The 13295-nt window shown below is 41.5% G+C and overlaps 1 pseudogene; it reads left to right on the top strand.

Moving 5' to 3' along the window:
- Nucleotides 1–5186: 5186 nt before the first annotated feature.
- On the top strand, nt 5187–5304 carry LOC126249844 (5S ribosomal RNA; annotated as a pseudogene).
- Nucleotides 5305–13295: the final 7991 nt, after the last annotated feature.

The following is a 13295-nucleotide window of genomic DNA, read 5'->3' as shown; positions in this document are numbered from 1 at the left end:
TATGAGAGTGGCACAAATATGATTCGCCAGTGGCTGTAATCGTTAAAAGACGTCTCTACAAGATACAACGCAAGTATGTGATAGAATGGAAAGACTTGATTCCAAATCGTAGACAGCATTTCTACCCGAAAGCGTAACATTGTCAGCGACTTGTGTGTGTGCCTGTAGACCAATTTTTATGCAGGGTGTCGGTAACATAGTCGCTAAGATCATGTTTTTAATAGCGCAATTCTTACCCGAAGTGTATGATGTGGGCTGTAGAATCCCTCTGCGGTCAGCTTAAAATGCTGTTTCTCAGTAGTGTTCCTCGAAAGGAACATCGTCTTCCCTCCACTGATTCCCATTTGACATACCTGGTGAGAGTAATCCAAGTACTGTAAATAAAAAAATTACTCGCCTTGCAAACTGACTCTCATGATCAATTTAATTACTTAGCCTATCAAATTGATCTCAATGATGTGCCACCTGGTGTGTGGAGGAGATGGCTAGGGCACCACGGAATGATTCTTGAAAGGCATTCCTTTTTTTTTTTTCGTTGCGGCGATATCTTTGAACGAAATTACAGTCTTCCATCTACACAGGTTGAGACAAGCTCTCACGATTTGTTTCGTAAGCGCTAGTATGATATAGCATTGCATTGGTAAAAGGGGACCTGTCATAGTGTACAAAACAGCTATGTTATTTTGAATTATAGCTTGTTGTTGTCAAACGTGAAACGAATGTGTTTTTTTCCCGACATGTGAGCCAATGGCATGAAAGATTGTCTGAAATGTTGTGTAATACACACGTCCATGACAGTTTATTTGCAGACACTGAACGTGAGAGATGCTCTCAGGTCGCGTAATTTGTTCAACAAGCTGAAAGAAATTGCTTAATATAGATTTTTTCTTTAGATTTTATATTCTTGCTTTTTCTTTACTCCAATGACGATTTAGAGGTAACGAAAACATTCTGCAGTGATCGGTAACTTTCGCAGCAAAATAGTCAAATGTGTGCTTACAGGTAATAAATAGACTTTTTAAACTCCTCTCTGTCCAACACCAGCATCTCATCAGTTGACCGTATTTCCCTTCAATAAGAATAAAGATAGTATCTTAACCACTACCTTTTTCCTGCCAGCTTGTAGGTGTAGGGTAAAATTTGAGTGTGTCCGTCACTTGTTACGAGTGGTATTACGAAATGATAACACCAGTTGTATGGCATCGTCAGTTTTTGAGTTGTATTGCGATGTTATGCCGTCCTTGTATAGTGCTATGCACATGGTTGTGTAATTAGCCCCAATCTTTATGATTAATTACGTAATTAGGACAGACCTTTGCGTCAGTTTCCCAACAAAAATAAAGTACACTAACCTAACCTTCCTCTCCTGCATCTCGGCAGTTTCCATGTGTTGGGGGTGTGTGCTTGGGCTTTCTGTCCAAGAGGACCAGGGTTCGAGTCCCAGAAAGGGCACCGCCAATTTTAATTTCCAGCCAGTTCCTGGGTGGGGGTGAGGTCAGACGTCGATGCAGCCCTGAGACAAAGAAATTCCAGTCAAAATTCGAAATTCGCATCAAAATTCGTAATTCCCGCCAAAATTCCAAATTACCGCCAATAGGGTAGGTTGTGGTGGGGTCAGGAGGGACGGGATAGGGGGCTGGGGACCACGTGCAGGCTGAGAAAAACATATGAGGTCATCTGGGGGCGGGGTCGGGCGTTGTCAGGGGTGGGGGTGTGGGTGGTAGGGGCGTGGTAGTCGCTGGCGGGGGTGAGTAATTGATCTTTTTAATTATTTTGCATATCAATTTGATATCAAAATTGCACCCATAACCCCACTACCCTATTACTACTGTTAACCCTTTAAGTGAAACTGGAAAATAACACTGATCTTAAATGCTGTGTGTTATTTTATGTATTACAAAAAAGCGATTTTATTGGTATTAATGTATTCTCCATAGTTTCTCTGACAGGTATGGGTACATGAAGAGCCTCTTAATGTTTATAAGTCTGTAGCATTGAGATATCAGTGAACACTTGAGTAATGGTTTGAGTATTTACCGGTGGTCTTTGAAGCACTCATCTTCAGAGCTGGTTTTGCATTTAGCTACCATTTTTCACCTGTGGACTTACTCTTCTGATATAAATAACGCTAAGTTCAATCTGCAGTAACATTTGGCGCATGTAAAGTATAAAATCAATATGGGAGCCATTTGTAGGCATTTTTTCAACATTTTTCTTCCACACCTTACATGTAAACAAGTAGGTTATTGTGAACTTGTTTGCTAGCATCATTCAGTTTTACTGATTATATGCTGTGAATTGCTTCTTCTAATGAAGAATAAACATTGCAGGTAATATTGCTGTCCAAATCATCTCTAAAATATTAGCCACTGAGATAACATAAATTATTTCTGCTGATAGTGTATGTGTAGGATAATTACTGAAATATGCGACATGATGGAAACAGTTCATGAGCACACTTGACTGTTATGGGCATATTATTTAGTCATTTTTGATTGGTTTTATAGGGATCGTACTAACATCTGAGATCTTTTACATCTATCAGAATAATTAAAAAAAATGGCTCTGAGCACTATGGGACTTAAGTTCTGAGGTCATCAGTCCCCTAGAACTTAGAACTACTTAAACCTAACTAACCTAAGGACATCACACACATCCATGCCCGAGACAGGATTCGAACCGGCAACCGTAGAGGTCGCGCAGTTCAAGACTGTAGCGCCTAGAACTGCTCGGCCACCCCGGCCGGCGAATAATTTCATGGAGGTGGCATAGTTCCATCGCAGAGTAAGTTCTGGCTGGTTGTATAATGAACTGCTGGGAAGAAGTTACAAAAGAGCACCCAGACGGTTAAGAATTTGGAGAAGACTCTGATGTAGATGACATAGCTACTATTTCCACAGTTTCAAGCAGTACCACAGCAACTGATTTTAGTCTGAGTAACAGAGTGTTAAGTGAACCAGTGGTCGAACGGTGTAGTACAGATGCAGCAGATGGGGAGACTGTTTATCCCTGCTTGAAGAAGCATTTGATGAAGGTCATGAAACTGACTCTGATATCGAAGTGGCAGAAGATGTGGATTTATATTTTTAACTTTGGATGTGAACTCCATTCCTTTGGGAAATATCTTCCTCCTGAGGACATAGTTTCGTAATAGATTTTTCATTTCTGATTTCCTGCAGATTTTTTTCAAATTTCTTCAGCAGAGATTTTATGTTCCTGATTTATTGGCATGATTATTTTCCACCCCATAACTCATGGTGGACTTATAAATGACAGTTGGTTATAATTAAACCTTCGCTACTTGAGCGAGTGTATACAGAAAACTATCTACTGTATGGGTGTCCTACATTATAGGAATGATGTTCAGATTGTGCGCTGCAGGATCTGCGATGTTAGTAGTGTTAGTGTCGTGACTTCTGTCAGATGCCGGTACTGGTACGGTAACGTAGGATTGAAGGGCAAGCATCAGTGTGTATTACAGTTGCAGACAGTCAGCGAGGGTGTGGACCAGGTGAGCATCACTTTACTTATAAAGCTGTTTTTTTTTTCAAAACAACAGTAACAGTGCTGCAGCTCTTTGCGAGTATCGACACATTAAAGGAATATTGAGAGGTCCTTTTTCCGTATCGTGGTTGAAGAACATGATGAGGAAGTTCGAATGAACTGGCGATTTGGGAATTGTTCCAGGAAGAGGCCGATGGTCAATTGCGCCACAGATTGTTGAAGAAGTTGCTGTTGCTGTGGCTGCGAACGCTGGACGCAATATGCGATCTTCAAGTAGTGCACGAGCTGTGCCATTACAGCTAAACTTTCCATGGTCCATCACTCGTAAAGTGCTGCGAACGATGCTGAAATAGTTTTCATTCGTACTTCACACTACTCACCAGCTTTTGCTATATGATGCAGACATTCCAGTAGACTTTGCTCTTACGTTTCTTGCAATGGCTGAAGCTGACGACATGTTGCTTTGGAACATTTTGTGGAGTGGTCAAGCACACTTTACGCTCATTGGGACAGTGAACTCTAAAAATTGTCACATTTAAGGATCGTCACCACCAACTAACATTCACGAAGCTCCCTTGCGTAGTGATATTTCCCTGATCTGCTTCTCCTGATTCCGTTTCCAGAAGCCACAATGGCCACACGTGGGTCTACCAAATTTCGCAACTCTGCTCTTTCCACGGGACCGCTCTGCGAAGCTCTAAAAAATCTCCAGAATTTCCGATAAATTAGCTAGCTGTGGGAATGGAGCGGCACTCAGTTTTCGTTTCGATAAACATGAATCTCATTGGCAAATATATCTTTTACATGATGACGGGGACTAATGAACAGACTTCCAGACGGCTCATGGGAGGAGCATTTGGGCGCTTTCTGGGACTGGCTGAAAAGATTGTGTCGTGTACCTTTCTGCAGTCTGAAGGAAGGCTATCAAAATTTAGAGAGGTATTTTCGTTCTGAGTCTCAGTCTGTTTCTGTATTCGGATGCGTTTTTTGTTTCGGATTCCACACTTGCACGCGCTTTTCTTGATTTCAGCCTTTTGCCAAGTCTTTGAAGTTTTACTTTCAACTTACTGGCGCCTGCGATCTGTTAGATCAGGAAGATGACGAGACCCGCGATTCGCAATCATATCTCATAGGCACACACCAGCAACAGTTAGGAGTCACTACAATACGGCGAACTGCGACTTGTCTGCAGCGTTCTCAGCTGCAGTCACCGTAAGGATGCACCTGCTATGCGCATTCCTGGCTTCGGAGATCGCGGTGTTATGAAGGGAGAGGAGTTGATTACTGTTTTCCCACTTTCAGTGTTTATAATCTGACCTAAACGCTACACGCACTGGAATGCATGTTTTCTGCAATGTAAGTGTCTAGTTTCAAAGGGGATATTTTTCCATAATCACTTATATTTTGCGTCGGTATTTAGTTAATTAATTGGAGCTCACCCGTCTGGTGGTGAATCTTTCTGTTCCTTCCTTTGGTTATCGATCTGTTGTGTGCGCTGTTCGGAAGCATGCTCTTTTTATTGAATAATTATGATGTTTTACAATGACAGTTAAAAACGTAATTTTTGTCGTCGATGTGTCTGGGCACCATGCCAACCGTAGATGTACAACATAATGCAAGTGCTGACCATAACATCAATTCATTTTCTTGATCATTCTTTTTGATACAGCGTACAGTCAAACGCCAACGGCCTTGCCGCAGTGGTAACACCGGTTCCCGTCAGATCACCGAAGTTAAGCGCTGTCGGGCTGGGCTAGCACTTGGAAGGGTGACCATCCGGTCTGCCGAGCGCTGTTGGCAAGCGGGGTGCACTCAGCCCTTGTGAGGCAAACTGAGGAGCTACTTGATTGAAAATTAGCGACTCCAGTCTCGGAAACTGACATACGGCCGGGAGAGCGGTGTGCTGACCACATGCCCCTCCGTATCCGCATCCAGTGACGCTTATGAGCTGAGGATGACACGGCGGCCGGTCAGTACCGTTGGGTCTTCATGGCCTGTTCAGGGGGAGGAGTACAGTCAAGCGCCGGCACGCCAGTCGGGAACGACAGGGTAAAGAAGGCTGTGAGAAGAAATCAGCCAATCACATGCTGACCGGACCCCCTCCAGGACGACAACTCAACACCAGAGACCCCTATGTGAAGAGGACATAAGCGCCGCGACCGATTGGTGACGGCCCAGTTCAATAGCAGCTACAAGATTAGCGACTTCGAACGCACTGTCAACGCTAATGACTTCGCTTGTATTCTCTATATAGCAAAGACTTGGAATTGTGTATACTGAAGAAAATTGATTATTTTGCATGTCGCCCTTTGCTTGCGACACATCTGTGTAGTTGCCAAAGTTAAGTATTGTATCTTTTCATGTTGTAATAAAACTCATCAATATGACTTGTTTGATTGTTTGTCATGCGAACCGAGTAGGCAGGATTCCTAGACACTACAGTTTTATTTTATTTATGTATAACTCATTCTCAAGTTGTTTGCAGTCTCGACGTTAATGAGTGTTGAGTTAATTACAATTTTGAGTAAATTATTGAAGTGAAAGGCCCAGGTCCTCCACCCATAAACAACAGGTGAGGCCACTGACGAATTCAGTATCTTATTAAACAACATTTCCAATGTGCGCGGCAGTTGTTTTTCCAAGTTGTCTATCAACTTAATGGGGATAATCCAACATTTTAGCGGAACTGAGGTGATAGAATCAACACCAATCAATTCTGCATACACACCGAGCACGTGATGAGCAAGTGGTGGTGTTCATAGCACACCCATTTTCTAGCAATTCACAGATCGATATTTCCACATTTTATGGTAGCGTGAAAACACTGTGAAGGAGACTGAAAGGTCTCTAAAATCAGATACCATAATGCGTAAATGAAGCACCTAGCCGAAACTATACCGCATATAGTCTGTGCACAAGTATAAATTCTTTGACTAGAGATATCCATACGTTATTATTAATAGTCACTCGATCTACATTCTTCAGTAAAATGGCTTGAAGTCGTCTCAGCTTGAATAACGCTAAATACCTTGACAGTAGGGACTCATCATCTACGTATCACCATGACTTTTCAGTGTTCATCTTCAGATCCTCGGCCTTGTTTGGTCTAGATGGTGGTGACCTCGTAATCTCTGCTCGCATTTTATCTGTGGGTTAAGGTCTTGTGAAATCAGGATGAAATCATTCTTTGTTGATATTCGAACATTTCTGCACAGCTTAGTGCAGCTGTCCTTTGATATAGTAAGAGTGCAGTAATCCCATGAATAACCTTGTGGAATATGAATACACTGTCACAAAAATAATGTTGATTATTTTTATCTGATCCACATATCTGAAAGAAAGTTAAATATGCTGGGTGCGCAAAAGTCCATTAACACTTGAAAGTGCATTACTTAAAGGAATAATGTAGGCAGAGAGGTAAAAATTGACGCGCATTCTTGAAATGACATGAGGTTTTATTGAAACCAAAAAGTGTACAAAATGATCAGCAGATGGCACTTCATATGACGCAAAAGCAATAGTTAGCATAATAATTGATTTTTAGAAAAGACGATGTTGTTTATAAGAAATGATCAACATGTCGGTCGTCATTCGTCAACAATACCTTTAGCCGAGGGACAGTGCTATGAACACCACTCTACAGAATATCGGTAAGAATGATGAGAAATTGCCGTTGTTTTTTAGCCCCCTAATGCTGTCGGGCGATGACGGTAGACCTGCGACCTCCTGAAATCGCATAACCAATAACCACACGGATTGGGGTCTGGGGAACTGAGAGGCGAAGCATGGCCGAAGTGGCGGCTCAGCACCTAATTCTCACTAAACGATATGCGCAAGGGTTCTTCCACAGGTCTAGTAATGTGGTATGAAGCACCATCCCGTGTAAAAGGTGTTCATCAGCCAGGTTAGTGAAGATGAGATTCTGTAGCATATCGGCGTACCTCGCATCCGTCACGCAGACAGTTTAAAAATCAGCATCCCGCATTTTCTCGAAGAAAAAGGGTCCGATCACGACTGATGTGGTAACTGCACACCCCACCGTGACTTTCTCGTCATGCAGTAGGGCTTCCACGACAGTTCTGGGATTTCCGGTAGTCTGCATTCTGCAGTTGTGGGTGTTGACGGACCCTCGCAGTTTGGAATGGGCTCTGTCGGTTCAGCGCCATCTTTTGGCAGGTTTTTGCACTCGATTTTGTTTTCTGTAGAAGTCCAAGTCATTTCACGCGTGTGTGTCACGTTTTACTCTCTACCCAAACTATTCCGTGAATTACTGCATTTTCAAATGTTAACGGACTTTTGGGTCACCCTGTATAAGAAACAGCAAAGGCAGTTGACTGAAAAACTTAAGTGCTAAAATCAGATTATGGAAAAAATTGTAAACATAATAGAACAGCAGTGTCAAATCAAGAAGAAGTATAGAAGGGATATTCTTTGTACCTGTAATGGTTGATTATATACACTGCAGACGCCATGGAAACCATGAAAGAGATAAACAAAAAAATTTAAATTCGTTGATAGCTACATAAGTGCATCTTATTTCCCCATGACATTTCAAACATCGCAGTTTCAGAGGAGGAAATAAATAAATTTTAGGTAATATTCTGATGGATTAGGGGAAGAATTCGAAAATGTAAAAGAAGAAAATTAAGTAATGACAGTGAAAATTGATAGCACTAAATTTCAACAAACAGGCAGACTGACTACCTGGGCAATACGATCACGGAAGGTAAGAGCTATTTAATAGAAGTGAGAGCGCAGAAAAGGGTGTGAAAGAAAAGATCGTCTGAATAGAACGAAAATTTAGATGCCACGGAAATATCTCCAGTTCAAGCTGGATGGAAAGAAAAACAAATCTTGAGCTCCTACGAGATGTAAAAGTGGTCAGAAACGTAATAAAAGAAACAGAAAGAAGGAAAAAGAATTTTTCAGACAAATCCTTGGACACGTCACTTTTCGCAGAAATATATTTTAAGGCCAGGTATTACGTGGAACACAAATGTGACTCCTCACAAAACTGTATTGTTAGAACATTAGGGCATTAAGGCAATACTATTCCACCTAGTATGCATGATATATCAGACAGGCTACAGACCATCTGACTTCAAGCAGAATACAATAAATCCTATTCCAAAGATGGCAGGAGATGACATGTGTGAATATTACCGAATCTTCGGTTTAATGAGTAATGATTGCAAAATATTGACACAAATTATTCACAAAAAATTGGAACATATGTCGAAGTCGATCTCGGAGAAGATCAGTTTGGGTTCCGGAGAAATTTAGGAGAACGGAAGACTATATCATCCCCGCGATTTATCTTAGAAAATAGACTGAAGAATCAAATGTCAGCCGTTGTGGCCGAGCGGTTCTAGGCGCTTCAGTCCGGAACCGCGCGACTGCTACGGTCGCAGATTCGAATCCTGCCTCGGGCATGGATGTGTGTGATGTCCTTAGGTTTAAGTAGTTCGAAGTTCTAGGGGACTGGTGACCTCAGATGTTAACTCCCATGGTGCTCAGAGCCATTTTTTGAATAAAATGAACATTTATACCTTTTGTAGACTAGAGACAGTTTTTTTACGATGTTCAGTGGAACACACTCTTTAAAATTCTAAATTTAGCGGGGATAAATTAAAGGGAACGTAAACTTATCCACAACTTGTACAAAAACCAGACTGCGGTCAGAAGAATCGAAGAGCGTGAAATAGGAACAGTACCTGAGAAGAGAGTGACACAGGGTTTTAGCCTCTCCCAGATGTTATACAACCTCTACATTAGCAAGCAGAAAACGAAACAGAGATATTTTTAAGGGGAATTAATACTCTGAAAGAAGGGTGGATAGTGTCTTGCAAAGAGGTTATAAGATGATTATTAACAGAAGTAAAATAATGGTAATGAAATCAAATGAAATTAAGGGAATTAGAGTAGAAAACGAGGCACTAAAACTTGTAGAAGAGAATTGCTATTTGGACGTCAAAATAGCTGGCGATTACACGAGCGAAGAGAATATCAAATGCAGACCGATAATAGCAAGAAAAGCTTTATGAAAAAGGAGAGTTACTATCGAATATAAATTTCTGTGTTAGGAAGTCTTATCTGAATGTATTTGTGCGGTGTGAAGTCCTGTACGGAAATGAAAGGTGGATGATAAGCAGTTCAGAAATGAAGAGAATTGAAGCTTTTGAAATGTGGTACTACAGAAGAATATTTAAAGTTAGATGGGTACATCGAATAACTTATATCGAGGTGCTGCATCGATTTGAGGGAAAAAGTTGCGGCTCAACTTGACTAAAAGAAGGAATCGACTGATAGGCCATCCAGATGCATCAAGGAATCGCCAATTTGATAATGGACGGAGAGGTCAAAATTGTAGAGGGAGACGAAGGTTTGAGTACAGTAAGAAGGTTCAAATTGGTAGAAGTGGTGGTAGTTATACAGAGGTTAAGAGGCTAGGAAAGGATAGACTTGCGTGGACCACTCTTCTGACCATGACAACAAAAACAAGAACAGGTCAAGATGAAATAAATACGTAGAGATCGATTGGGAAGGGGGCGGTAGCGAAAGAATCATAGAGAAGAATGATTGTTCGACACGGTACAGCTTTTAGCAAATGTATGAATGAATATGTGAAAAAACTGAAATTAACAGTTTAATGCTTTTTGGTACTGATACCTGCAGAAAAGATGTCACTGCAGAGCATAGGTTCTCAACACCTGGATTCATTATCGACTCCAACATCTTATGATAAACATCTCCACTGACGATGCCATTTATTCTGTCAGAGGTCCTGCACACCGATAAAATGTCTTTCCCCAAACTACAGTAGAAAATGAGTCTGGTGTAGTCATAACCAAAATACTTCTCTGCAGAAAACGTACCATAGATCTTCCGATAGGCAGTCAAACGAAAGCGGCTTAATGCAGTTCTCCGAGGGTAAAATCAACTGTGTTTCGGTATACTGCCTAGGGCTCCTGCACTAACAGGAATTTGACCCTAAACACAGTAAATGAAGTGGAGACTGGCACGTATCTCGTCCACGCCACTGTTATCTCTTCACTACACACATTCCTTCGATCATGCTCAGATTGAACATTTATTTGTTTGACTAATGACTACAGTAGCGGTTAACACGGAGCCAAAAACAGTTGATACTCACAACTACAAGAATGAACAGCCTTGCGCGTGTCTGTATAGAGTTATGGCTATCAATACATGGCGAAATCCGTTGTTTCAGACAGCTATCAGATTAGTTGTCTCCCACCGCAACTGAGTGGAGTCGGCACGGTAGCTCAGAATGTTCGGTCAGAGAGCTAACTGGTCTCTGTAATAAAAAACTGAGTGAAAGGATCAACAACGCACTTCAGTGGATGTCATGTGACGTCCGCCACGACCAAACACACACACAAAAAAAAGAAAGTGGTCAGCGTGCCTGCTTGTCATGCCGGGGCGCCCCGGTTTCGATTCCCGGCTGGGTTGGAGATTTTTTCCGCTCATGGACTGGGTGTTTGTGTCGTCTTCATCACCATCATTTCATCCTCATCGACGCGCAAGCCGCCGAAGTGGCGTCACGTCAGAAGACTTGCACCAGGCAATCGGGTCTACCCGCCGGCTAGCCCTCGTCACACAACATTTTTTTTATCGAATTAGTTCACAATGTGTTAAGTATGTGTCGGCAGATAGACTAATTAATATTGGAGTCTCCCACTAAGCACTTCTTTACACACTAGCCCAATAATTACACCTTGATTTGTTCAAATGGATCTAAGTGCTATGGGACTTAACATCTGAGGTCATCAGTCGCCAAGACTTAGAACTACTTAAACCTAACTAACCTAAGGACATCACACACAGCCATGCCCGAGGTAGGATTCGAACCTGCGACCGTAGCAGCAGCGCGGTTCCGGACTGAAGCGCCTAGAACAGCTCGGCCACAGCGGCCGGCAATTACACATTCATTTTCCCCATATGATTACTTCGACACATCCACGCTAACGAAGACTTTTATGTGTAACAACTGAGGAAAATCAGTTCAAAAGTAGAAAGGCCGCTGTTGAATGAGGATGTAAATTTGTAGCACTCTTAAGCCGGAAGAAAAGATTTAACGCCTGCTGTACAGGAGGCCTGGCTAAAAACCACTCCTGCTCTTCATTTAAGGTGTAGGTTGCGATAGTTATGGAAAACGATATTCCTGTCTACAGTTTAGTCTCTTGGCCTAGTTACAGAAATGGCAATAAATCTCAGTGGAATAGTCGTGCAGCTTCTTTGCGTTCCCTCGGTGTGTAAGCATCCATCAAATTAATTTAGGGCTGACCTGTGCTTACTCTCCAGTACTCGGGGCACTCACAGCCTTTCGAGCACTTTAGGTATGGAATCTAGTGTAGATGAATGTTGATAATATTGCACGTGAAGTTTGGCAACGCTCGATCTTCTACTTACTTCCTGGTGTTCACAGAACTATCCGTTGACATTCACTTGATAGTTTTTTGTTGCGATGAAATATTACTGGTGATTTTCATTTAAGATGTGACAATAAGTATGCAAAATTCATTGTTCGAGCGCAGGATAGGTGTTCGGCGTATAAGCTACAACTGCTCTCTTCTTTCTGGTTCCAAGCACTCTACCTTAGGCAACATGAGAGTAACGACAGAAGGTGTGCTGCAGCAGTGTCCTGTTAGCTTAGCGGTAACGTAGTCGCTTAATGATGCACTGGCTGATGTTGATGGCGGTTTGGATCTCCATGGAGAAATATTTGTGTTAATAGTTTTTCTATTCTCGTTTCCTTTATACGACCTAAAAACGCTCAGAATGAAATTCAGTAACGAAATCCTAAAAGAAGCTCTGCATCTTAAGCCAGTTCACAGGCTCTATTCAATATCTTGTAGGATTAACAAGAGGTGACTGCTTTGGAGTCACTCAGTTACAACACAACACAAATTCTGAAAAGGCTTGAAGGGATCATTAACACAGCGATTTGGGTTTTATTCGTCATTTAGGGAATCATCATCCAAGAAAAACATTATAGAAGCAATGAACACGCTGAGTAGCATTTATATATGATAAATCTTTAATTAAAAACAGTATGCAACAGCAGATTAGCACCATTGTTCGTATCTTTAGTTCTGTATCTGCAGCAGAAGATGTACATTTTCCCTTGCTGTGATATCGAATAATATGTCTATCGATTTTCCTTGTACTTCTATTTCCACCACCATGTTTTCACACTACGGTGAGAGTCCTGAAATCGCACCTGTGTATGACACCTGACCGCACATATCAAAACTGCGCAGTATATTATTGCTCTCTGCCGTTTGGGTAAGTTGGATTTGCAGTTACGTTATCTTTGTAAGGGCAGATATACTGTCCTTTCATATTTTAATGTAATGGAAATCATCTCGATGACAAATGTGATTGTCTCCACCGAAACCAACTAGTACAAATGTGAATGTGACTTCTAGCAGCTGAAAACGGTCTTGACCACATGAAGCATTTCACATCTGTGAATGAAACAAACAGTTTGTCTTTTTATTTCATTACAAGAAACTTTCGTTATAAGACAGATAATCAATTAAATTGCATTTTTTGATAAATTTTAATAAAATGGTATATTATATGTTTCAACGATTCTGACGTCATTTGCTGCACTAGCAGCTGCCACATGAGTGACTTTGTTATCCCTGTGTCGATATTTTATGATACGTGCGTTAGCAGTTAGTGAGCTGTCACTTCGTGTCACACTCGTCATCCTCAGAACAAACAAACCTAATAAAATGTATTAGAATATCTATTGTATCACT

Source organism: Schistocerca nitens, chromosome 3 (assembly GCF_023898315.1).
Source record: "Schistocerca nitens isolate TAMUIC-IGC-003100 chromosome 3, iqSchNite1.1, whole genome shotgun sequence".
Classification (NCBI taxonomy): Eukaryota; Metazoa; Arthropoda; class Insecta; order Orthoptera; family Acrididae; genus Schistocerca; species Schistocerca nitens.
This window is presented reverse-complemented; position numbering and strand designations above follow the sequence as displayed.